The following is a 26,319-nucleotide window of genomic DNA, read 5'->3' as shown; positions in this document are numbered from 1 at the left end:
TTTCCTTCTCTTCCTCCTCCCCATCCTCTGATCAAGATCATCTTCAGAAACATTTTACTGAATACCTCCTCTGTGAAAATAAGAAAATCCATCATACACCCCTTACCCCGGAGCCATTCTCAGACCTGGGGACATTTTTCTATGCTAATGTAGAAACAATCATCTGTTCACTGTGATACTTGGAAATGCATCTACAGTGAATAATGTGTAAGCATTCAAATTTCTAAAAACTGGACCCTAAGGTTATGATGGAATGAAGAGACAAGAACTACTTTCAAAGTGTAATATATTTGAATGAGCAGCAGAGGGAGGAAGGGAAGCAGCACATGAAACATCAGCACTGAGCAAAGGCTGCTAAACACAGAGGCCCTCCAAAACCTACAAGGACTTCAGCCTGCCTAGGCCAGGAATTTTGAAGCCAGCTGATCCAACCAATCTTTTGCATTCTGGGTATTCTTGCCCCTCAACAAAATTCAGTCTCATCTATCATTGTCTAAACAGTGTTGTTCCCCAAGCTGCTATTTTCTTCCTACAGCTCTACTGGCCTCTACCCATTTTGCTCTCAAATTCTCATTTTGTTGTAATTACCTGCCACTTTAGACCTAATTCCAGAACACTCTCTAAGCCTTCTTCCTTCAACTAGATCCTGGCCTTCTCATAAAGAAATTCCTCATTCTCTCCTCACGTGACACAGGGTCATGGGTAGCACTCTCTTAATCACCACATTTATTCCATTACTTTCCCAACCTTATCTCAAAACCTTCCACTCTTAGAGGCACATATCAAGTGCATCACTTTCTACTCTTCGCTGTCATCATCCTTGTGTTTTCCAGATGATCACTTAATTCCCTGAAGATTTGGACACCTGATTCAGTCTTCCTTTTTACTCTAAAAAATGTTATAATCACTGCTGACTTCAACACTCATGTCAATAGCTCTCAATTAGCTAGTATGCAAGTTATTTTACCCTCTCTGCAAGACAGAAACCACCCCTGCTTATGTATTCATGGAACTTCCTAGTACTTAGAACTGCTCCACTTCCAAAATCTTAAACAACAACATACTAGTGTCTCACAGTTCCTCTTTCTCCTGTAAGCTTTCTCACTTCTTTACCTACAATATATTTACTTGGATCTCAGAGAAGCTTCCAGTCCTGTGGACATGTCTTCCTGGTACATCCAATAGTGCAAATTGATACTACTAGCAACTTCTTGTCTAGAAATGAAGTGGATCATCAGCCAAATTCTATTGTATATTTATATGTCCCTGCTCGGTTCCTTCAACCATTCTTCATAGTAGCTTTCTCAATCTTCATGCACATACTCCTACCATCTTTTTCCTTCACTTTGTTGTGTTGTGGTGTTTTGTTTTTTGTTTTTTAGATAGGGTCTTGCTCTGTCACCCAGGCTGGAGTGAAGTGGTACAATCATGGCTTACTGCAGCCTCGACCTCCTGGGCTCAGGTGATCCTCCTGCCGCAACCTCCCAGGTAACTGGGAGTAAAAGTTAGTAGGCCACCACACCCAGCTAACTTTTTGGTGTGTGTGTGTGTGTGTGTGTGTGTGTGTGGCTGTGTGTGTGTGTGTGTGTGGAGTCGGAGTTTCACCATGTTTCCCAGACTAGTCTCGAACTCCTGGGCTCAAGTGATCCACCCACCTTGGCCTCCCAAAGTGTTGGGATTACAGGCATGAGCCACCATGCCTGGCTTTTCTTCACTTCTTATTTTCCTTTCCTCTCTCACACACTTCCAACCCTATTATAATAGTCATAGGCCTGTTTGAACTCAGAGATTTTTGTTGTTTTTCCTGGCTCTACTTAAGATGGCACAGAGCATGACCCTGGAGGCTTCATGTTGAATGTCTAGGGGACACCAGCAGGAGACTGAAAGGGAGAAAGTAGACAGAAGCTAGGACATTCCTCTCTCCTTCCCACTGCCTCTGACAATATCTCTACCAGAGCTTGTTTCCTTCAAAGGGTAACAGCAGGATGGCATGGTTCTAGCTTCCACTCCTAGTGATGCTACCTCCATTTTTGCCCCTCCAGCTTATTGGCTTCATGCTCTTGTTAATTATTGGGTTGGTTTACAATTCCCTATTTAGCTTTCCAATTCTTCCATGATCTATTAACAAATTATATGCATTAAATTCCTTCTCTTTTAAGAACTTTAAGCAGCTTCTTTTGGGGATAGTTATAACTTGACTGATGATATGTATATCTATGTCCATATGAATCCTCTCCCTTCTTTCCTCTAGTATCAAAAAAAGGTGCATTCCCAACCAAAAGTCGCCCTCCACATGGTTCCTTGATATTATATTCTCCAGAAATTCACTGATAACTCACTTTCTCCATCTCCCTTATTTTCAATCTGTGCCTCTCTACTGACCACTTCTTCAAAATCAATTTAAGTGGTTTTCCATCTTACAATCCAAACCAAACCAAACTTCCTCAATCCTATGTTATTCTAGAACTACTATCACTCTTTTCTTTTATTTTCTCTTTAATCTTCAATCCACTATAATCATACCTTGGCCTACCTCCTCACTCTATTCTCCAAAAAAAAAAAAAAAAATTGCTCTTGGATGAATACAAATATCCTCTTAATTGCAAACTCCAATAGATTGTTTTCAGTAATGCTGTTTGACTTCTCTGTGCAGCTGATTATTGAGCAGGCTTTCTTATTAAACCTTTTCTTCCTTAGCCTCCATGACACCTCTCCCTCTCCTACCTTTCCCTTTTAGTCTCCTTTCATGTTCTTTCACCTACCCAAAGTTCTGCCTCCATCTTTCTTCTCTTCTAGAATGACTTGCTCTTTCTAAATAATCACATTCACTTTCATGGTTTCCACTACCACATCTGTGTTGATAGCTGTAATCGGATGGTCAGCTAAGAGAGCCCTCTGCTGAACTTCAGACAAGACACTTCCAGGTAAATCTTCCAAATGAACTTCAAATTCATTATTTCCAAAAGAATAGTAATTATCTTTTCTCCTTACTCTCCTTTTGAATTTCTTATCCCTTTGAATAATAACACAATGCACTCAGACACCCAAATCAGAAGAAACCTTGGAGCCAACCTACATTTCACCTATTCTCTCACCTCCCCAATTAGGTCATTTACCACACCATGTAGATGCTCTCTCCTTACTTTACTGCCAGATTATTTTTAAAGTACTTCAATGGCTCCCCACTACCTGCAAGATTAAAAGATCTTTTACACTTAGCCTCTGCCTAACTTTCCCTCCATTCCTTCAACCCCTCTGCACATCTTACATTTCATTTAGAACATCATATTGTTTCATATCTCTCCATGTCCTTGTTTGTGGTGCTTCCTCTACCATGTAAAGCCTCTCTTTCTTGCTTCTCTATCACCAAAGAAACATACTGTCTTCTCTCCAGCTTCTAGTTTGCTTTCTTTTATCTTGACTTCATTTTCCGAAACACTCTCTATGGTCTAAGAGATGGTCACTAGCATCTTTATCCTTGTCATGTCCTTCTAGCACAAAACAAAAGGAAAAAAAATCATGTTTCTCCAAGGCTCCCACAAAAATTCCTAAGAAGACTTTGATTACATGGCTTGGGTCACATGCTGTTCTGTGAATTAGTCTTCTACTATATGTAAAGTATTTTGTGGACAGATTCTATGAGTTACTCACCTTTGTATTGTCAGTACCTGACACATAAAAGACATTCAATTAAATAAATGAACAGGGGAAGGAACGAATAAATCATTTGCATATATAATGTTGTCATTCAACATACACACATCTTATAGGTGAGATAAACTATGGCTGGAATATAGGTTTCCTGATTTTCAATTCTATGTTTTTTCAGATTACACACACCCGCACACATACACACACATATGTAGATAATAGATGTAGTGATAATGAGACCCGCACACATACACACACGTATGTAGATAACAGATGTAGTGAAAATAATATATTATTCTTATTTTTCACCTATTCTGAACTATAACTGTTAAAAGAGGTGATATAAAGTATTTTCAGTGAGTTCAAAATAAGTATAGGAAAAAAGTCACATTAAATGCAAAAGTAGAAAAAAGATAGATTTTTGGCTAAGAATACAAACATCACAACAAATGGGATTTTGTTACTAATCTAAAATTAATTTTTCAACATGCTTCCTCATTTCTACAATGAAATAAAAAAAACTTCACTTACTGATATTGCAAAGGGACGGTCTCTATTTTGCTTGACAATAGCTTCCCCTTTTTTTTCTCTTTATTTTCTCATCAGCTAAACATCTCAGTATTTTCTGATCACTAAAAACACTTGGCAGGATTCCAAACAGTCTCTGAGGAATTATACTTGTTTTCATCATTTATCCAAATTTTCTTTTAACATCAAGTACATCCTGGACAAATAATATGCACCTACTGATTTGCATGTAATTTACATCTTATGATGATGATACTCTGTAGATCTCCCTAATTCCTGTCCCAAGTACTCTTAAGCCATTGAAGGAAAAGGAGAGCAAAGAAAGAATACCACAAATCTGTCTGCCATAACCAATTCTCAGTATGGAATAGGCCTTCACATAAAGTACAACCATCAGTGTTTTTATATACGTATGTATTCCTTACTGCGTACCCATTATTCACCTAAGAACTTTACATATATCATTTAATGCTCACAAGAGCATATAAGATAGGTATTATTAAAATATTTTATAGACAAATAAACCAGGACACTAAGAGATTAAGAAATGTGTTAAACATAATAAATGGTAGATGTATGATTTAAACTCAGGCAGTCTGGGTCCAGACTGTGTCCTAAACCACTACATCACATCACCTCTTTAAAAGGAGCTTAGGGGCTGGGTGTGGTGGCTCACACCTGTAATCCCAGCACTTTGTGAGGCCTAGGTGGTAGGATCCCTTGAGGCCAGGAGTTTCCGGCTGAAGTGAGCTATGATTGCACCACTGCACTCCAGCCTGGGTGATAAAACAACATCCTGTCTCTTAAAACAAAGAAAGGGAGCTTAGGGTAAATCAAAGTACCTTTGCTTTTGAGAAAGGCAGACACCACATTAGCATGACATTTTTTTGTGCTAAGAAATCCTATGAAGTTAATTCTGACAGTCTCCACTGACACTACCCAGTAGTGGCATAAATAGGTTTAACCATAGTTCATTTTGTTATGTACCTTTATATAAAGACTCACTATACACAAGTATATGTATGTCCATGCAAAAATACAAACACATATGTACTCATACTTCTACACAAACACCAACAAAAGTGTTCTTTTTAAAACTGTTTTATCTGATTATTGCATTTTGTGGCATTTCTGCTAATATCCATGTTTTGCATTTCTCTTTTAAAATCTGATGAGAGCACAATGAGTAACTTAATTTGAGGGTGAATACGGGTCAGTAAAATGACACACTATCTTTCATACACTACACTTTGGCAAGAGCAAAGCACACTTGTCCCCAACCACTTTTAGAGATTCATGAATTAAGGAACTTCAATCTGTTTCCAATTCTTTTACACAACTCATTGGAATGCTGTTCTGTAACAACTGATTGATTCATGAGTTTTCCCTGCCTCCCCTCTATATCCCATAAACAAAGGATGGACAGTAGAGGCTACTACTTCTCTACATACCAAGACACTGTTAAGCAACTGTTAGAAAAGAATGTGATTCCATAGTGTACTCTATTCATTCTACAGTTGCACTTATCACACCATAAGTAACTCTCTTTTTTCTTGTCTGCAGCCCCATTAGGCCAGTAGCTCCCTGAAGAAAAGGCTATATTTGGTTCATTTTTGGGTCCCCAGCACCTAGCACAGTGCTTAAAACATAGCAGCTGCTTAATAAATATTTGACTAGTGGTACATAAACAGCTCATCTTTCTGTTTTTTGTTTTCACCAGTTACATTGAAACTAAATTCACAATCCCTTGCAGTAAATAGCATACTTTCACAGAATGAAAAGCTGAGGATAAGTATGTGCTATAGAAACAAAGCAAAATAGCTCCCAAAGGACAGAACTTGGGCTATTATACATCACTGACACAGGAAGAGTATTAAAATTAAATTATAAAATTTAAAAAGGAAAGAACTATTTGTTTTAGCACCATAAATTTACATATGAATTTGTAAATTTACAAGGTTCAAAATATTTCTCCTTTTTTTTCAAACCATTCTAACTGCTCAAGTTAAGGGAGCTGACGTTAAAGAAATCTTTTGCCTATAATCCCAGCACTTTGGGAGGCTAAGGTAGGTGGATCACGTGGTCAGGAGTTCAAGATGAGCCCGACCAACATGATGAAACACTGTCTCTAGTGAAAATACAAAAATTAGCTGGGTGTGGTGGTGTGTGCCTGTAATCCCAGCTACTCAGAAGGCTGAGGCAGGAGAATTTCTTGAACCCAGGAGGCAGAGGTTGCAGTGAGCTGAGATCATGCTACTGCACTCCAGCCTGGGTGACAGAGCAAGACTCTTATCTCAGAAAAAAATAAATAAATAAATAAGTTCTAAAAATTAGAAGAATGAAACTGGATCCTCATCTCTTACCTTACACAAAAATCAACTCAAGATGGATCAAAGACTTAAATCTAAGATCTGAAACAATGAAGAATCTAGAAGATAACATAGGTAAAACTCTTCTAGACACTGGCTTAGGCAGAGTTCATGACAACAAACCCAAAAGCAAATGCAACAAAAACAAAAATGAATTGATGGGACCTAATTAAACTAAAAAGCTTCTGCACATCAAAAGAAACAATCAGCAGAGTAAACAGACAACCTACACAATGGGAGAAAATATTCACAAACTATGCATCTGACAAAGGATTAATACCCAGAATCTATAAGGAGCTCAAATAAATCGGCAAGAAAAAAAAAATCCCATCAAAAACTGGGCAAATGATATGAATAGACAATTCCCAAAAGAAGATATACAAATGGCCAACAAAATGCTCAGTATCACTAATTATCAGGGAAATGCAAAGTAAAATCACAATGAGATACCAACTTACTCCTGCAAGAATGGCCATAATAAAAAAATAATAGATGTTGGCATGGATGTGGTGAAAAGGGAACACTTTTACACTGCTGGTGGGAATGTAAACTAGTGCAACCAGTATGGAGATTCTTTAAAGAACTAGACGTAGAACTACCATTTGACCCAGCAATCCCACTACTGGGCATCTACCCAGAGGAAAATAAGTCATTATATGAAAAAGACACTTGCACATGCATGTTTATAGCAGCACAATTCACAATTGTGAAAATATGGAACCAACCCAAATGCTCATCAACCAATGAGTGGATAAAGAAAATGTGGTATATATACATCATAGAACACTACTTAGCCATAACAAGGAAGAAAATAATGGCATTCACAGCAACCTGGGTGGAACTGGAGACCATTATTCTAAGTGCGGCAACTCAGAAATGGAAAACCAAATCTCATATGTTCTCACTTTTAAATGGGAGCCAAGCTACGAGGATGCAAAGGCATAAGAATGACATAACAGACTCTGGGGATGCTGGGGAAAGTGAAGAGGCGGGTAAGGAATACAAGACTACACACTGGCTACAGTGTATGCTGTGTGGGTGATGCGTGCACCAAAAGCTTGGTAAATACCACTAAAGAACTTATCCATGTAACTAAAAACCACCTGTTCCCCAAAAACTATTTAAATAAATAAATAAAGGATAGGCTAGTTGATTTATAAATCATCAGTAAATTACAGAGCTCCTTCATGTAAAAATAAAATTTAAAAGTTATGGATACATTTTGTCTCTCTTTATATTTTTAAGTAATCTTAATTGGGTTATGAGGCCACTGTGTGGGGTACCTCAGATTTCTAAGTAATCTTAACATAAAATAAGTATTATGTTTAAAAGAATGCTTCCATCTATAGTGAAAAAATTCCCTTTTAGAGTTTTTATACAACATATAGCTACACTATACTTCTTCTTTTACTGTACTTTAAAAAAACCTGGTAACTAAATATAAACCTTAAAAATTATCCACTTTTAGGTATAAAATGAAGGTAAAAAACTAAAAGGAGTAAAAATAGGTAAAACATATTTAAAGTAATCCGCATCTTAAAATTCTGACATCTATATAAAGAATTAATGATTTTTTTCCTTGGGAAGATGGTATCTTAATATTTTTGTTCCTCTAGACCTTGGTGCCTAACCAAGAAAAGAGAAGCTCTGATTTAAATTTTGACCACTCATGTACTAATCATCGTTGTCATGCTAGGTTTACATTAATTAAGTCTCTCTTGCATGTAAATATACCTTATTGGTGCAAGGTAAAGACCACTAGTGCCATGGTGAATTTTTGGTTTCTGTTTTTTGTTTTATTTTGTTTTTTGTGACAAATATTGTCTCCCTTGTAATCTCCTAGGTATGCATGAGGGGCTGGGACTAAGAAGCATAGAACCAAACCAGATCTTTGCTTCTACTTCTGCCAATGGTGAACTAGAATGTGTAACACAAAACATAATAATGAAAACAATTAGAAGATCATGGGAAAATATAAAAACAATGATTAGAAGCCATCAGAGAAATACCAAAGCAGAAAGAAATGTGAAAGGATGAAGGTAGTAAGAAGAGTAAATCCCAGAGAGCTAAGCCAAATATCTAGAATCTGCAGTGGCAGCTGAGAAGTTAGAAAACTGAACAGATCTTCCAAAAGATTCTGGGGCTTAAAGGGGATAAAAATGAAAGTTTATGGCCTAACAAACAGGAAAGACCTGGACACAAGAAACTTTCCATTAGGAGAACTTAGGAAGAGTGTAAGGTCTTAAATAGGCTAGCCATCTCAAGAAATGAAGGCCAGCTTCCAATAATCTCAAGTTTTGATGGCATTAAGGTAATCATGGAATACTGGCATTCCCAGGCCAATTACTTGCCAGAAACAAAACTAAATCTTCTCTAAGGGAACATAACATGTTTCAGAGCCTCAATATTTTGCTAAATTTTAAAAATATAACATGTCTAATATAAATAAATAATCATGCATTCATGAAAATAAGACATACTCAAAAACTAAGAGAAAAATGCTACAATAAAATAACCCACAAGGAATTCATACAATAGAGTTATCAGCCATGGACATTGAAATAATTATGATCAATATGCTTGAGGAATGTCTTTAAAAGTTGGTTATATCAGAAGATAAATAGAAACCACTGAAAGAAAAACAAATAAAAATTCTAGAAAAAGTATAAGTGATAATAAGAACTCAAGTATGGGATAAGCAGCTGATTAGATGCAGCTAAAAACTGAATAGCAAAACTAGAATATGGAAAGATTTAGGCACAAAAAGACAAAAAGAAAATACAGAGAATAAATGTAAGAGACCACTGGGAAAAAATTCCTAGATGTGAGCAAATGAATTTCCAGAAAGGGCTTGGGGGACAGAAAAAATGGGAGAAAAGTAATTTAAACAAATAAAGGCAGAGAACTCTTCAAAACTGAAAATATGAAGGCACAGACTTAATAGGCACTATGAAATACTAGCAAAAAGAAAAAAAAAAACAATATCTAGGCCCTTCATAAAAGTAAAAGTGCTGAAAAACAAAGACAAAAAATGTTTTTAAAGAGGTAAAAAGAGAGAAAGGGAGAATGTGAGTCAGAGACATATTACTTTCAAAGAGCTACAATTAGAGCTACAGCTGACTTCTTGGAATGAGACAGAAGACAATGGAACAATATTTTCAAAGTGCAAAAAATAAAAAAAAATTCTAACCTAAAATTCTAAATCCAGTAGAAATATCTTTTGAAATAACCATATTTGTAAACAGTGAACATTTTTCACTAGCTGACTAAAAACCAAAGGAAACACTAAATGGTATTATGGAAATAATTTCAGCTGGAAGTATGGCTATGAAGACAGGAATGAAGAACAAATAGGTGGATAAATCTATATTTATATTGGCTCTCTAATAGTGTTAATAATAATGCACTATAAGATTTAAAATATACATAGGCTGGGCATGGTGGCTCATGCCTCTAATCTCAGCTACTCAGGAGGCTGAAGCAGGAGAATCGCTTGAACCTGGGAGGCAGAGGTTGCAGTGAGCCAAGATCGTGCCACTCAGCTCCAGCCTGGGTGACAGAGTGAAACTCCATCTCAAAAACGTAAAAATAAAAGTAAAAATAAATAATATAAATAAAAGTCAAATACCTTCAATATGACATGAGTATAGAAGAAAAATAAATGAATTTATCTTATTCTATCATCCTTGCATTTTTCAGGAAATGGTAAAAGTAGTCATTGATATCACACTCTTTTCAAGAATATGGAACCAAAAAAGAGCCCGCATCTCCAAGACAATCCTAAGTCAAAAGAACAAAGCTGGAGGCATCACGCTACCTGACTTCAAACTATACTACAAGGCTACAGTAACCAAAACAGCATGGTACTGGTACCAAAACAGAGATATAGACCAATGGAACAGAACAGAGTCCTCAGAAATAATACCACACATCTACAGCCATCTGATCTTTGACAAACCTGAGAGAAACAAGAAATGGGGAAAGGATTCCCTATTTAATAAATGGTGCTGGGAAAATTGGCTAGCCATAAGTAGAAAGCTGAAACTGGATCCTTTCCTTACTCCTTATACGAAAATTAATTCAAGATGGATTAGAGACTTAAATGTTAGACCTAATACCATAAAAATCCTAGAGGAAAACCTAGGTAGTACCATTCAGGACATAGGCATGGGCAAAGACTTCATGTCTAAAACACCAAAAGCAACGGCAACAAAAGCCAAAATTGACAAATGGGATCTCATTAAACTAAAGAGCTTCTGCACAGCAAAAGAAACTACCATCAGAGTGAACAGGCAACCTACAGAATGGGAGAACATTTTTGCAATCTACTCATCTGACAAAGGGCTAATATCCAGAACCTACAAAGAACTCAAACAAATTTACAAGAAAAAAACAAACAACCCCATCAAAAAGTGGGCAAAGGATATGAACAGACATTTCTCAAAAGAAGACATTCATACAGCCAACAGACACATGAAAAAATGCTCATCATCACTGGCCATCAGAGAAATGCAAATCAAAACCACAATGAGATACCATCTCACACCAGTTAGAATGGCGATCATTAAAAAGTCAGGAAACAACAGGTGCTGGAGAGGATGTGGAGAAATAGGAACACTTTTACACTGTTGGTGGGATTGTAAACTAGTTCAACCATTATGGAAAACAGTATGGCGATTCCTCAAGGATCTAGAACTAGAAGTACCATATGACCCAGCCATCCCATTACTGGGTATATACCCAAAGGATTATAAATTATGCTGCTATAAAGACACATGCACACGTATGTTTATTGCAGCACTATTCACAATAGCAAAGACTTGGAATCAACCCAAATGTCCATCAGTGACAGATTGGATTAAGAAAATGTGGCACATATACACCATGGAATACTATGCAGCCATAAAAAAGGATGAGTTTGTGTCCTTTGTAGGGACATGGATGCAGCTGGAAACCACCATTCTTAGCAAACTACCACAAGAACAGAAAACCAAACACCGCATGTTCTCACTCATAGGTGGGAACTGAACAATGAGATCACTTGGACTCGGGAAGGGGAACATCACACACCGGGGCCTATCATGGGGAGGGGGGAGGGGGGAGGGATTGCATTGGGAGTTATACCTGATGTAAATGACGAGTTGAGGGGTGCAGCACACCAACATGGCACAAGTATACATATGTAACAAACCTGCACGTTATGCACATGTACCCTACAACTTAAAGTATAATAATAATAAATAAATTTAAAAAAAAAACTGCCAGTAATTTAGAAAGCGAAATGTAAAATGGTAGACTTTAAACCAAATATATCAGAAGTTATATTAAATTTAAATGAACTATTCCAATTGAAAGACAAACACTGTTATCTTATTTTTTTAAAAAACCTTAACCTTTTGTTGTTTATAAGAAACACATAGTCTGCACATGGTGGCTCAAGCTTGTAATCCCAGCACTTTGGGAGGTCCAAGTGGGCAGATCACCTGAGGTCAGGAGTTTGAGACCAGTCTGGCCAACATGGTGAAACCCCATTTCTACTAAAAATACAAAAAAAAATTAGCCAGGTATGGTGGTGGGCACCTGTAATCCCAGTCACTTGGGAGGCTGAGACAGGAGAATCACTTGACCCCAGGATGTGGAGGTTGCAGTGAGCCAAGATCATGACATTGCACTCCAGCCTGGGTGACAAAGTGAGACTGTATACACACACACAAAAAAAAAAAAAGAAGAAGAAGAAGAAAGAAAGAAAGAAAAAAGAAAAAAAAGAAAAGAAACACATAAAGGATATAGACATGGTGAAGGTAATAAGCTGGGAAAATATGCACTATGCAAATACTAACCAAAAGAAAAGCTAGTTCAACTATACTTATATCAAAAACAAAGTAGATAAAGTGTTCTAGAGACAAAGAAAGATATTTACCAGGAAGGTATGTACATAATATAGGTGAAAGAGATAAAGCAAAACATCACGTAATCAAAGAAGAAATAGTCAAATCCACAATCATAGTACATTTCAAAAACATTTCTTTAGAAAAATATACATATGTGTAAACACACACCAACACACACACATATATAGTCACTGAGAATATAAAGCACTTTAAAAACATGATTAATTGTATCTAATTGATCGTTATAGAACTTCACATAGAACCTAAAAATGCACATTCTTTTCAATGTTCACAAAACATTTATCAAAATTTACAACATGGTAAATAACAAAGCAAGTCTCAACAAAGTTTTAAAAACTAACATGATATCATGCAGATCATGTTCTCTCACCAAATGGAATTAAGCTAGAAATCAATAATAAAATGATAACTAGGAAGTTTGCAAATGCATCACAGAAAATTCACAATCAAAACTGAAAAAGCTAAAAACTAATTGATCATGAAAACACTGTGTATCAGAATTTGTGGGATGCAGCTAAAATTGTACCTAGAGGAAAACTGGTTGCCTTAAATGTACATATGAAAAAAGAGAAAAGGCTGAAACTCTGTCATTGCAGCATCAATCTCAAGTGAGAAAAAGTAGCAAAAAAAATCACAGAGTAGTCAGAAATAGTAAAGAACAAAATCAATGTATAACCAAATAAATTCAAAATTATTTAGTTGATAAAAATAACTAAATTGATACACTCAGAGAAATATCAGAAAAAGGGAAAATGCATAAATAATCAATATAAAGAATTAAAAATTGGGCCGGGCGCAGTGGCTCACACCTGTAATCCCAGAACTTTGGGAGGCCGAGGGGGGTGGATCACAATGTCAAGAGATCGAGACCATCGTGGTCAACATGGTGAAACCTTGTCTCTACTAAAAATGCAAAAATTAGCTGGGCATGGTGGCACGCACCTGTAGTCCCAGCTACTCGGGAGGCTGAGGCAGAAGAATTGCTTGAACCTGGGAGGTGGAGGTTGCAATGAGCCGAGATGGTGCCATTGTACTCCAGCCTGGCAACAGAGAGAGACTCTGTCTCAAAAAACAAAACAAAACAAAAGAATAAAAAATTGAATATCACTACAGATTCTACATACTTTAAAAAGTAACTTCTTTTTTTTTTTTTTTTTTTTTTTGAGACGGAGTCTCGCTCTGCCGCCCAGGCTGGAGTGCAATCGCACGATCTCGGCTCACTGCAAGCTCCGCCTCCCGGGTTTACGCCATTCTCCTGCCTCAGCCTCCCGAGTAGCTGGGACTACAGGCGCCCGCCACGTCGCCCAGCTAGTTTTTTGTATTTTTTAGTAGAGACGGGGTTTCACCGTGTTAGCCAGGATGGTCTCGATCTCCTGACCTCGTAGTAAGAGGATGTTACCAGTAAATTCATGCCAATTACTTTACAATTTAGATAAAATGAATAAGCTCTTGGAAACACACCTCTTAAACTCTAAGAAAAATAGAAAAATCAAATAGTCCTATTTCTATTAATAAATTGAATCCATTTCTTGAATCTTCTCTGTAAGAAAACTACAGGACTGATGACTTTATCAGTTAATTCTACAAAAAGTTGAAGGCTGAAATGACATTAACGTGTCACAAACTCTTTCAAAAATTAGAAAAAGACTGAACAATTTCCAATTTTTTTCATGAGGGCAAAGTAACTTTTGTACCAAAATGTGATAAGGATATGATTTTTTTAAAAGTATAGGACAATTTCACTCAAGAATATTTGCAAATGGTTACATCAAATATTAGCAGGCTAAATCTGTGTGTGTGTGTGTGTGTGTGTGTGTGTGTGTGTGTGTGTGTATATAAAATATCATGACAAGGGTGGGTTTACTCTAGGAATGCAAGGTTCATTGAATATTCAAAAATCAATTATACTTATTCAAAATTTATTATACTTTAATAATATTCAAAAATTATTATACTTTGTATAATAAAACAAGAATTATATAATTTTCATAATGCAGAAAAATAAAAAATTCAAAAATCTATGATTTCTAAAAATAAACAACAAATTAGTAGAAGAAAATTTCCTTAAGGTGGCAAAAAATATCTATTTGGAACACACAAGCACGCATAATAATTAACAGCATAATGCTGAAAACTTTATGAAATCAAAAAATGAAGAAAAAAGAAAACAGGCTCTATTCAAAATTGTACTGGAGATCCTAGCTATGGCAAGAAAGTAAGGAGACAACAAGGTTTAGTTGTCAAAATGGAATAAACTATTATTAACTATAGAGGAGAGTCAAAACATATAAACTACAGACAAACTACTGGAATTAAAATATGAACTTAATAAGGTTATCAAATGTAAGATAAATGCATAAAAATCATTTGCATTTCTAAATACTAACAGTAAATTAAAAGAAATTTTAAAATACCATCTATATTAATATTAAATAATCTTAATAACATTAAATAAACAAAAGATGTACGAGAGAAAATTGTGAAATATTAATGAAAGAAAACAACAGCCATATTACCATGTGCATGAACTGAAAGATTCAACACTATAAAAATGTCTGTTCTCCCAGAGTTATTTCAATGTAACCACACGGTGGAAATATACAGCTGATTCTAAAATTCACAGGAAGGTGGTAAGGGTCAAGAATAGCCAAAATGAACTTAGAAAAAAAAAACAAATATATGCCCTATGGAATAAGTTCCAAAACACATCTATGCTTATATGGACACTTGTGGAAATGAGATGGTCTTTTAAATAAATAGTGTGAGTCAACATATTGAAAACATGCATTTGAACCTTACTTCACACCACACATTAAGAACATTTATTCCAGGTAGATTAAAAATATCTATTAGACTAAATAAGAAAACTAAGAACTAAATAAGAAAACAAAGTAATAAAGGATCTAAAGAATAACAGAAGAAAACATTTTCATTTCATTTAAGTAGGGAAAGTTCTACAACAAGACATAGAAAGTACTGTGTTAAAGGAAACAATTGGTAAATAGGACTACATTAAAAATAAAAGCTTCAGTCCCTGGTAACCACCATTCCACTCTCTATTTCTGTGGGGCAAGGTCACAGGGGAGGGTTGGGGAAATGTTGCTCCAAGTATACAAAATTTCGATTAGATAGGAAAAGTAAGTTCAAGAGATCTATGGAACAACATGGTAACTATAGTTAATAACAGTATATTGTATTCTTTAAAAAGCTAAGAGAATGCATGTTGTTTACACTACAAAAATTGTAATACATATGTCAAATTGCTTGTTTTAGTCAATCCACAATGCATATACACTTCACTATACATACATTCAGTATGTATGTATACAATGTATATATACTTCATATTGTACACAATAAATATATATATTTCTGTCAATTTTAAAAATACAATAAAATATTCTATAAAAAAACATTGTTAGGAGAATGAAAGGTAAGCTACATAATGGGAAATGATATTTCCAACACATACAACAAATGAAAGTCTCTAGAACTCCTACTATTCTATCTTGTAACACCCTATGAGAGGTATTAAAGAACAGAATGTTGTAGTTATTAGTGTTTTGCCAAAAACATTGCAGGTCTTTCCACTTCCTGTCCTCTTTGAGATAAATGTGAACATGTAATGAGTTCCGGCAGATGAGCTGTGAGCAGACATTGAGAGTGCCTGAGATCTTCTAGAGCTCTCTCTCTTTTGCCCTGGCCCTAGCATCCAGCAACATTTAAAATGAGGGCTGCTCTGTTTGTGATCTCCATGAGTGATCTTCAATGGACATCTAGGAAGGTGAGAAATAAGGGTCTGTTGTTTTATGACACTGGGACTTGGGGTTTGTTTGTTACATAACCTAGCCTATACTGACTGATATAAGCAGTCATTTTTATTCTGTTGTTACTACACATTAATGAGTGGTATGCAAATTACTTTAATGTACCAGTTCTAAAAATGGGATTGGGATCCCCTGGAATGGCCAAGACCCTTTCAGGGGATCCATGAGGTCAAAACTATTTTCAAAATAAAACTAAGATGTTATTTGCCTTTTCTACTGTCACTCTCTTCTGAGTATACTGTGGAGTTTTTCAGAAGCTAGATGACATGTGGTATCATAATACATTGAGCACAGAAACAGATGCAAGAATCCAGTTCTCCTCTGGCAAGAATCCAGTTCTCCTCTGTTAAGGCAGTCATTAAAGAGACTTGCAAAAAGGAAAACCAAGGCCCCTATTCTGACTATTTTTGCTTGGAAAATATTTTTCCTAAAATACATGTTATTTTGTGTTACTTTGTTTAATGAGTCTCTCATTGCTGTTTTTAAGTAAATTAATGAATAAATACTTTAAAAATCTCTTAGACCCTAATATTGTACATATCCATAAATATAACCCACATAAACAACAGTTCTTTTGGGTCCTAAAAAACAAAAAGTCTGAAAACTGCTGATTTAATGAATTGAATAAGCATTGAAAAAATATTCAAATGGAATAAAATTTAAAAAATCAGAATACATAACACATAATAAAAGTATTACTTTGGAAAACTTTGTTTCAGTTATATACATGTATTTATACAGTACGGTGGGTGTGTATATACACAAAGTATATTTCTTTGTGTAGATTATCATAAAATCTGAAGGGGTATTATAAACGTATAATTTGAATAAACAATCTCTAAGGTTTACGGGAAAATGGGAGGGGGCTCCTGTGAGGCATTTTCAGCCAAGGACAAATTGAAATTAAACTAAATTCCTGGCCAAAGCAAGAAAAATGGATAGTGTGAGTGCTACTCCCTTCAAATATACATCATATTGTACACAATAAATATATATATTTCTGTCACTTTAAAAAATACAATAAAATATTCTATAAAAAAACACTGTTGAGAGAAAGAAAGGTAAGCTACATAATGGGAAATGATATTTCCAACACATACAACAAATGAAAGTCTCTAGAAATGGAGAATTTACAAAAATTCTCCATCAGAATCATTTGGGAATCTTGTATTAAAATGTATCCATTTATTCAATAAATGGCTGAGAGCCTATTAAGTGCCATATTACAGGGGACAAGGCAGTGAACAAAACAGTGAAAAATCCATATCCATGGTAGCCCATAGTGTAGTTGGGAAGATCTTGGAAGAAACTCCTGAAGCCAAACTCTGTATTCTCCAAGCGCTTTTCAGGATTACTTTGTTCTCTGAAAAATTTCTCCTTCATATATTCTTCCAGCTGGGAAATTTACATATCTTTCTTTGCTAATTTTTCACCAAGAAAATGAAGGATAAGGGTAGTATGTTTTTTCACCTGCATTGCAATAAGACTATAGATAAGGTAATAAAAGGAAAAAAAGGAGCTGAGAATACTATTAGAGTGTGCATACTAAAATGGAAGCTTACTAGCAAGTAATATTGTAAACTAGAAATTATATTTTTCAGTTTGTATATAATTTAAATATTTCACTTCTTTTTAATTCCATTTTTAGAAAAGAGGGCTAGCTGTAGCATAATTACTAAAATATGGATAGAACAAAATTATTTAATGTAACCTCTTAGCAGCACTGGTAAAAAACTATTTCGTGGAAATGGTTAGTATTTCATAGTGAAAACTAGCTGAATTTCTTTCAGATAAAAAGTAACTCTCCTTATTTTACTAGAAATAAATAATAAATGACTAAAGAGAATAAAATTAGAGAATTAATTTTACCTGATAAAAATAAAATATTTTAACATGTATGGAAAACTAGGCCCTATTTGTATCTTAATTTTATATTACCACACACTATGACACAATCTTTATCCTTTTTTTCACTAAATTATTAAAAATGACACTTCACTGCTAATCATGTAGATACATTAAAGTATATATTCTTAGCAGTTCTTAAAGCTAACATCAAATTTTTGAATATTGAAAATTTGATTGGAAAAATAGTTTCCAAATATTTTTTAGAGAATTAGGACAATGGAAAATATCTTAAAAGCAAAATGGTATTAGTAAAATCCTCAATATACCACAAAATTCAGTCCTGAATAATAATGCACTAATAAATGTGTTAAATAAATACGTTTCATAAAGATTGTAGATTTACATATTTTTTCAGAAAAAAAAATGTCCTCCATGTTAGTATATTTGCATATCTATATTTTTTAATGCTCTATTTGTTAATTTTTGTATTAATTTTGTTTTAAATTATCAGGCATTTGGAAATCTATTTGCTTTTCACATTTGAGAGTCCTTGAATTTTCTAAATAATGGTTTACTTTAATTTTTTGTTTTACATTTATTCTAATTTAATTGCACCCATTGGTTTAGACTAAAAAAGTGAGGGGCATATGAAACAAACAAATGCACATCTGTATCTCACAATGAACAAGAAAGCAAAGTATTTGTATTTCTTGCTGTCTGCCTTGCATTACGGCCTATGAAGTTCAAAGATTTACTCATCCTTTGACTCAGAAAACACACAGAATTTCGAATCCAGAGGTTTGAAAAAGTTCAGATTCTGACCCCTTGGTGATAAATATTCTAATTGTAGATCAAAAGCATTGTACTTGATTTCAATAGCAAGGAAGTGTAGAGAAAAAGAACAGGCTTGGAGGTAATAAATAAATAAATAAAATGAATAATAAAATAAAATAAAATGAATAAAATTCAAACATATATGGACATTATTTTTAAAGTAGCTTTTATGAAAATATTAACAATCTAAAAATATAGATTAAAATTTTAGAAAATATCCAAAGTAGGAGAAATTAGTATATTTGGGGAAAACATACTACAGCATCGTTCACATACATATCTTAGAGTCATACTGTAGTCATATTGATTAATCACCTATGTTCTGCCACAGTTATTTGTTGAGAACATACTTTATGCATTAAAGAAATATAAAGTAAACAAGTAAAAAGAAGTTATGTTAAAACATTTCTTCTGAAGACCATAAGACTATATTTACTAACAACAGACCGAAACTACCATGTTATCTGAAGTAAAAGGTATTTATCAAAGCAAGGGGGAAATTGAAGCTCTGAAATGTTTTTCACAAAATCACTACTCATAAAATATACCATTTTCTGTCAGAATCTCCTTGAATACTAAAAAGAAAAAAAAATAACAAACATATCATTTATATGTATCCTTCGAAATGTACCATTGCTATCAAATGACAAAAGTTTAAAGCACAAGAAGTATAATAACACTCAACAACAGGGTTCATACTGTAAAACTGAATTTTACAGTGTCAGGAAAATTAATGAAGTATATAATTTTAATCTTTTGCTAGAAATGGCTAGGGAGAATAAAATTAAAGGATTGATTTTACCATGATAAAAGAAAAATAAAACATTTTTGGAGCTTCAACTATAAATTAATGCTACAACTAAATAACATTTAGCTTTAAAAGCTGCAGCCTAAATAAAAAGAAGAGACCAAACAAGGCAAGAAAAAAAAATCCATTTTAAATGCTGGGTGAGAGGAAATTTATTATTAAGACAGGGGATAATAAATAACAAGAACATGAGATAATATTCAAAGCTAAAATCATTCATCATTCATTCATTCAGCAAATATTTATTGAACATTTGGTATGTGCCAGATTCTGTTCTAGGAATTCAAAATATAGCAGTAAACAAAACACACAAATTCTTGTCTTCATGAAGCTGTACACAAGTGAGGGGAAAGAGACCAAAAAATATATAAATAATACATAAAAGATGTGAATATTAAAGTAGGGATACATAGAATAAATGGGAAAAATCAGTAGGTTTTAACAGACTCCTCTTTGGGGTTTTTATAGGGTGAAAGAAAACAAGAACAGCAGCAAATCCTCTACATGAGGGAAAGGTGGAAAACTAAAGCCCACTCCACAATTTTTCTGATCCCATATAGCCAGGATAATTATTGGGGGAAACAGTGACTGGGAAACAGAAAAGTCTCCAGATAGGCTCACATCACCCACTCACAATATAATTGGAGAGACCTGATTTGGATAAACTTAGCATAGATGTGTGCAATTTTCTCCTGACTCTTGTAATTATGGAATTCTGTATTTAGCTCTCTAGATTTCTTCCTCCATTTCTTACTTCTCATCTTCATGAAACAGTCACCCTCTGATATATTTGACATCTTCCCCAAGGCAGTGTGTCCATAGTGGGACCCGTAAAAGATTTTAAGTGGTAGACAGAGCTAAAATGTTAAACTTTTATTCACAGATATTATTGCTTAGAACCAAATTAAGGATTTTTTTTAAGTGAGTACTGTAGATTTAAAGTAAACCTCAAGAAAAAAAACTAGTGCAAATATGGGCAGATGAAGCTCCCAAGAAGGCAAATTAATAGATATATGGTCTTAAGGAAATTTAGCTTCCTTAAACTCCTTTGGTTTTTAACCATTCTAGACCTTTTTCTAGTATTTGCCTAAGTTTGGTACACTTCACACTTCAACAATCTTTTCTACTACCTATCATGTCAGTGCATAGAAAAACATAGTAAAGATATCTGAAAGCACCATTTTCCTCAGTGTCTATTTTCCAGTAGCTTAAATAATTGTTTTCCGCTGGCTTCAGAGGCAGACATTTTTAACACTTAGATTAACAAATGCTAGTGGTAATATTTTGAGTCCTTTTATTAAATCCTTAATGGGTTTTAGCTATTTCACCTTTGCTCTTCTAACATATGTAGAAATATTATAATTGACTGTATTCCATCTGTAATACAACCACGTCTTATTCGAGTAAAATATCCAATCTGAAAAAGTGTGGTGTGTTCCATTAAATCTTACCTAGATATACCCTTGGAAACACAAGTTTAGATAAAACAAAGATTGTAATGTAAGAATATAATTAAGTGTTTTAATGACAAGTATACAAATAATTCATTAAGAGTATACAGAACATTTTCCAATAGCAGGAGCTTAACTTCAAGTTTCTTTCTTAAAGTACCTTTATGAAATGTTTTCCAAGAGAAAAAGAAGATATGCAATTAGAAAACAGAAAAAAGTACACTGCACAGTGCAGTAAGACAGATGGTTTAACCTCATACACAAAAATGTCTATTTTTTGGTGTATCGCAGTTAGGAAGTTTTGTTGTGATCTGATAGTACATAGGTCTTCAAACACATTTGAATTCATCTGTCACTTAATTTTATGAATCTAGAAGTGCCAGCAATAAAAGCATGTGTAGCTTTCAAAAGCTGTTTAAAATGTTATCAAACTATTATAAAATGTTATTTTCCAGTTAGGTAATAAATATTAATTTTAGTCATAGTATTTGTCGACAATCAATTAGAACTTTCCTGTTCCATGAGGAACCACAACAAAAAAATCTTTAAACAGCAATGCAATTACTGGCTTAAATAAGATAAGATCACTTTATAATAGAGTCGTACTTTCAGTTATACCTATTATCATTATTATCGTCATTACTGTTATTATTATCACTTTATTAGTACAACAAGCTAGAGACTCTATGGAAATAAATTACATATACTAAGGACAATTCAATATATTTGAAAAGGTACAAGGTGGCAAATTATATGGGTAAAAGAAAATAAGGGAATCAGACAATGCCTGATCCATCTACAATTCCCCAGTCAAGAATTTGCCAGATACACTGCCATTTTCTAAAGGACACAATGGCTCAAGCAGGGCACTCCTGATCTAGACACTCTACTCAAGACTCTGGCTCAAAGGGTATTTTCCAAACCACTTTTCGGAAGTAGCATGGAGGGCAGTAGGTAAGTATTCATTATTCTTAGAAAATGAAAGTCAAAAGAAATGAATAGTGGTTATCATGTATTCCAGTGATGTTTTCAATTTTTCAAAGAACTAAAAGAAATGTAAATGAGCAGGCTGGGGATGGGGAGGTGAGGAGAAATCTATTTATAATACAATACAGACATGTCATTCGTTAAAATGGGCAACAAAGCAATAATTTATGTAGTTCCTTTATCAGAAAGGTGGGACAGTACATCTCTCAACTGTGCCCACATACAGCCCAGAGGAGGTCCAAATCAGTTTTTTTCAAAATGAAACCACCTACGTATAGTCAATCTCGGTTGGAAAAAGGTGAGCTCTTTCATCTTTTTCAGCATCCCTATCCAGTCCTTCTGGGTAGGCCAAACTTTATAATTGTTACCCTCAATACTTTGTAAAGTTATTCTCCCATATCCACCCTCACCCCTCCCATGAATCCCTGAGAACTCACACACCTGCTCCAAAGTCCTGCTTCTCCTTTGATACTTTGACTGTGGTTGATGATCATTTTATACTGCCATCCCCTACCCCCATGTCTGGGTGCAACTTGAGAGTACTTCCTATTATTCAGTTTATCCATTATCACTTGTGTTATATACAATGTGCCACCTTATATTTTCTATCTTAGTATATTGTATGGCTCCAGAAAGGTAGCAGGGTATACATTTTGCCATACTATAGCTCAAAATCACTCTGAAGGTTTTTTTTAAAAAAAGCTTTACAAGATATGATAGAACTTGATGACAATAAATCTTGCTATGAAAACAAACTCAATATGACAACAATCAGGATCTTGATGAAAGATCTCATGGGAGAATTTCAAAAAAGTTTGCATCCCAAACTTCTGAATTACATCTTTGGGCCCTCTAATTTTGATGCTGGAGACATAGCTCTGTGACCCCCTGTGGTCCCTCTCCAACCCTCAAGTGCTGCAACTATGCAGGCAGAACCAAGACAAAGCCTATCTCTTGGAAAGCCACCCTCTTTTCTCCATCCCTGCCACCTTCTCCTTGGTTTTGCCCCTTCCTATTTCTTGTCAAAATATAAGCAACTGAGCTTCATGCTACTATTCTTGCCTCTCCACCTCATCTGATCACTTTTCCATATCACTCTTAACTCTGTTTTTTGCATTATACTGAGACAACATTTTAAACATATTTCCTGCCACAATTGAGGGTGGTAGAACGATTTCAGGGGACTGCATCAGAGCAAATTTCTGGAGCAAATTGTAGTATTTTAGATGACACAGTGGAATAAACTGAGAAGTTTCTGTGTCATCTACAAAAAAAACCCTTTGAAATCATAGAAAAGTATACCCTAAAAAGAACAAAGAAACCACAGAGGGCAACCCATCAACTGTTTCTGACAAGATCTTGCCTCTAGAAAAACTTCTTCTATTGGCTATTAAATCAGAGTAAGAACTGGAATTAAAAATGGTCATTTGGCTAATCAGTGCTATTTAAATGACACAGTGTAGTCTATTGTTTCCTAAGTGAACAATGAAACTACAGAGAATGTATTTTTAAAAATCTAATCTCATATCCAAAAAAGTTATGGATTATCTTATTGAATATATTATTAAGAAGAATATATACAACAAAAAATTCTATGCCAATATGGGTTGAGTATCCCTTAGGTGAAATGCATGGGACCAGAAGTATTTCAGATTTGGGATTTTTTTCTGATTTTTGGAATATCTGCATATACATAATGAGATATCCTGGAGATGAGATATAAGTCTAAACACAAAATCTACTTATGCTTTATAGGCATTTTATGCCCATAGCCTGAAGGTAATTTTATACAGTATTTTATTTGTTATTATGATTATTATGATTATTTTGAGACAGAGTCTTGCTCTGTCGCCCAGGTTAGAGTGCAATAGTGTAATCTCAGCTCACTGCAACCTCCGCCTGCTGGGTTCAAGCGATTCTCCTGGCTCAGCCTCCTGAGTAGCTGGGATTACAGGCATGCACCACCACGCCCGGCTAATTTCGTATTTTTAGTAGAGACGGGGTTTCACTATGTTGATCAGACTGGTCTCGAACTCCTGACCTCAGGTGATCCGCCCGCCTCGGCTCCCAAAGTGCTGAGCTTACATGCTGAGCCACTGTGCCTGGCCATATACAATATTTTAAATAATTTTGTGCATGAAACAAAGTCTGTGTACATTAAATGGTTAGAAAGCAAAGGTGCCACTATCTCAGCCACCCATAGGGACAATCTGTGGTTGCTTGGCATGACCATTATTCCTGATTCTGAATTTATATGCTACTGATAAGCAATCATTTTCTTACATTTAGTCAGATATAAGTACTTAACAGTAAAAAAATTAGGGCATATCATTAATACAGTGAAAAAGTAATGTGTTAAGTGTAGCTAAGCAGCATAGTTGCATCACCAGATACCTACAGCAGCTGTTAGACAACAGCAACAACAAACAGCAGCAGGTTTTCAGTCTCTACCTATGATGCTGTGTTTTGATTAAAAGGTTACTGTAAACAGCATTTTTTTTTTAGGTGAGAAAAAACAGAAGCAGTTAAGGGATGAGGAAATGGATTCTATAGGGATGAGGAGGAATTCTGCTGGATACGTTTTTCAAATGTTCCCCTCAGAGTCATCTGCAACATTAATTTTTTTTGTCTTAGAAACCTTCCTTTGATTTTATAAACTGACATGATTTCTTGTTCTGTTATGAATGTGTGCTGCTCTATTCCTTCAATAGTTCGATCACACATTTTCACCATGTCATTTATAGGTACTTCTTCTGCAGTGTTAAAAATATCATCTTCATTATCCACTTGTGGCATCATGTTGGCACTCAAAAAGTTTTGGATTTTGGAACATTTTGAATTTCACATTTTCAGATTAGGGATACCCAACCTATAAAACGATATATTTAAAACTCTATCTCAATAACATGTGGCTATGCTAAATAAAAAAAAAGGAAATGACTTCAAATATTACAGTCAACTTTGAGTCATTCCTTATATTTCATCTGATTCTTACGTAGCCATATTCTGAATATAAGCACTGCCAAAGTCCACATAACCACAACAACCAGTGAGATGTTGACTATGACATTGCATAACATACGTTTTGTTAGCTCTGGCTTAAGAAGGCATCTTTCCACCCTTCCATCTATTAGTGGAAGGAGCCTCTCACTGGAAATCCTGAAGATCAGGTCCAAGTTTTGGATCCGTCTGTATGTGATGTCGCACCTTGTATATATTACTTCAATCCTGTATATTTGTTTCTCTATTGTTGATAATTTATTTATATATTTATATACATTTATTTCTAAAACTATCAAAATAACCTAGAGGCCAAAGTTAGTGATTTTAGTTATGAATGAACAGATTCATTTATGGTTAGACAGAAAAAACTGGGAACAGCAGACAGGTGAACTGTAGGACATTTTGTATGCTTTCAATCACAAAAATGAGAGGAGACAAAAAGATATTCCAGAATTTAATCAAGTAGGGTTAAGACTGTCGTAAAGACAAAATTTCACCCTGGTTGCCATGGAAATGAGGCCCCTAACATTTGATAATTATATTATAATATGAAATAACAGATATGAATCAAGTACTTTGTAGCAGCAAATGGAGCTTCAACTTGAGGGAAGGATGAATAAGAGTTTGGGAGGGGTTTTTACAACAGGATAAAGAAGTCTGTTATATTTTAAAAAGGGTTAAACTGGATCTGAATGCTACCAAGATTCTGATTCCGATAAACCTGTTGTTTGGTAAGAACCAGAGTAAATAAAGGAAATTAGAAAATCACATCTTCTTCTACCTGTTTCACCCTTGTATCCTTAATATCTATCATTCTGAAAGGTTGAGACTACCTAGAAAAGGAATCAGAAGCAGAACTAGGAGGCGGCATGGTATAGTCTATACAAAGAAGAAGAAAAACAGACTAACTTAAATGAGGAATTAAGAAAAGCTTCACAGAATGGAGATACTTGAGCTAGACTCAGAGATGACTGGATTTTTCTCCATCATTAAATAGAGGGTGGAATTTCCTAGGCAGAGAGTCAAGCATGATTTATTCAGGGAAGATTTCATCCCGTATTATCCTGATCTAATACTCCAGTACTATATCAAAGTACTACA

General features: G+C 34.8%; 1 protein-coding gene across 15 annotated transcripts in view; it reads right to left on the bottom strand.

Annotated features, from left to right (window-relative positions):
• LOC105481485 (mono-ADP ribosylhydrolase 2) overlaps positions 1-26,319 on the bottom strand; it is a 2,105,812-nt gene that overhangs the window by 1,790,072 nt on the left and 289,421 nt on the right. The window lies entirely within an intron of this gene.

Source organism: Macaca nemestrina, chromosome 15 (genome assembly GCF_043159975.1).
Source record: "Macaca nemestrina isolate mMacNem1 chromosome 15, mMacNem.hap1, whole genome shotgun sequence".
Taxonomy (NCBI): domain Eukaryota; kingdom Metazoa; phylum Chordata; class Mammalia; order Primates; family Cercopithecidae; genus Macaca; species Macaca nemestrina.
This window is presented reverse-complemented; position numbering and strand designations above follow the sequence as displayed.